Source organism: Vicia villosa, unplaced genomic scaffold, assembly GCF_029867415.1.
Source record: "Vicia villosa cultivar HV-30 ecotype Madison, WI unplaced genomic scaffold, Vvil1.0 ctg.000081F_1_1, whole genome shotgun sequence".
NCBI lineage: Eukaryota > Viridiplantae > Streptophyta > Magnoliopsida > Fabales > Fabaceae > Vicia > Vicia villosa.
This window is the reverse complement of record NW_026705004.1, coordinates 1,246,251-1,248,308: the sequence shown is the minus strand read 5'-3', so window position 1 is coordinate 1,248,308 and position 2,058 is coordinate 1,246,251.

Below are 2,058 nucleotides of genomic sequence, written 5' to 3'. Positions count from 1 at the left end.
AAGCATAAAAGATAAAAAAGTGCTACCTAAGATAATAAAAAAGCATAAAAGATAAAAAAAGCGCTACCTACGAGAGCGCTTTCTGGAAAAAGCGCTGCTATAGGGGTTGCTACGAGAGCGCTTTTCTGGACAAAGCGCTGCTATAGGGGGTGCTACGAGAGCGCTTTTCTAGAAAAAGTGCTGCTATAGGGGATGCTACGAGAGCGCTTTTTTGGAAAAAGCGCTGCTATAGGGGATGCTACGAGAGCGCTTTTCTGGAAAAAGCGCTGCTATAGGGGATGCTACGAGAGCGCTTTTGACGTACCAAAAAGCGCTGTCTTTACCTACTACGACAGCGCTGGCTATGGCAGCGCTTTTAAGCGCTCTAAAAGCCCAAAAACGCGTTGTAAAAGCTGCTGTACGGCGTAGTGAGACTAATTATAATTACTAAAATGGATTTTATGGATATTGTTTATAAAAGGTTTCTTAATTGTTCTATATTTTTATTGTATTAAAGTATGCGCATTTTATTCATGACCAATCAAAATTGTATAATAAGCTTTCAATAGCATATATGGAATAAATTAATGAACACAATAAATCATTGTATTCATTAGGATATATATATATATATATATATATATATATATATATATATATATATATATATATATATATATATATATATATGTAATTTTTGTGTAAATATTTGATTGAGACATATTAAATTGGATTATACTATTTTAAATTGACTAAAAAATAATAGGCTAAATTACAATTTTGGTCCCCCTGTTTTGACATTTTCACGATTTTGGTCCCCCTATTTTCTTTTTAAATAGTTTTGGTCCCCCATCCCAATTTTGAACCAACTGGTCATGTACTGTTCATGTACGGTCATGTACTGTTCATGTCCGGGTCATGCACTGTTTATGAACAAAATTGGGATGGGGGACTAAAACTGTTTAAAAAGAAAATAGGGGGACCAAAATCGTGAAAATACCAAAACAGGGGGACTAAAACTGTAATTTAGCCAAAATAATAATAATAGTTTGTGACATATTTTATACAAAATTATTACCTTAATTCATTCTTTAAATAAAATTATCTAAATATTGATTAAACTTAAATCTATCTTAAAATGATTTTAATCAAAACTAAAATAAAAATTATAAAAACACAATTTAACGTATATTATTGGACATGTTTGAAATTATAGCCAAACTTAAACCATTTGATTTTTTTTTTTCATTTTAAAATTTTTAATTAAATTTTATTCAACTTTCATGTTTAATAATTTAGACTATTTTAACATTTTTTCATTAAAAAAATTATATTTCATTTTTTGTATAAAAATAAATTTATCTAAAATATTGATTAAACTTAAATCTATCTTAAAATTATTTTAATCAAAATTAAAAGAAACTTAATAAAAACACAATTTAATGAAATTTAAATACCGTATTCTTACAATTTTCAATAACATTTCCTAAATATTAAATGTAGTTTGTCCCTTTCTTCTAATGAAAGTCTTCCTTCTACAGGAAGTCTGGATTCTACCTGTCAAAATTTAAACACAATAATAAATTGATAATGAATAAAATTAAAAGAGTACTTTTTCTTTGGACTAAACATGCTCTGAAATTAGAGTACTCTCCACAAAGTAGCAATCTGGAATTAAAAAAAAGGCTAAACTTAAAGGACCACAAGCTTAGAGTTGCCAATCTCTTAAAAAAAGATTCAACTTGACCCAATGAAACACAGACAAACTGAAAATCACAACCAAATATACCATCGTGTGAGTCTCTATAATAGACTCATGTAATCTCTAAAAAAGAAAAACCATAAAAAATAATTATAAACAATCATAACTCAAATGCAAAGGTACTTTTTGAGTTCTAAGTAATAGTTTAGAAACTTGAATAGCATTAGCCATTGAATTTTCTTGAGTCATCAAAGAAAAATCAAAAGATGATGACTTTGGATTTGTCGATACACAACCCAGATTAGTCGATGGACATGGTATAATTTTCCTGCAAGAGACTCTTTGAAAAAAATACAATCAGGTACAATGCAACAAAC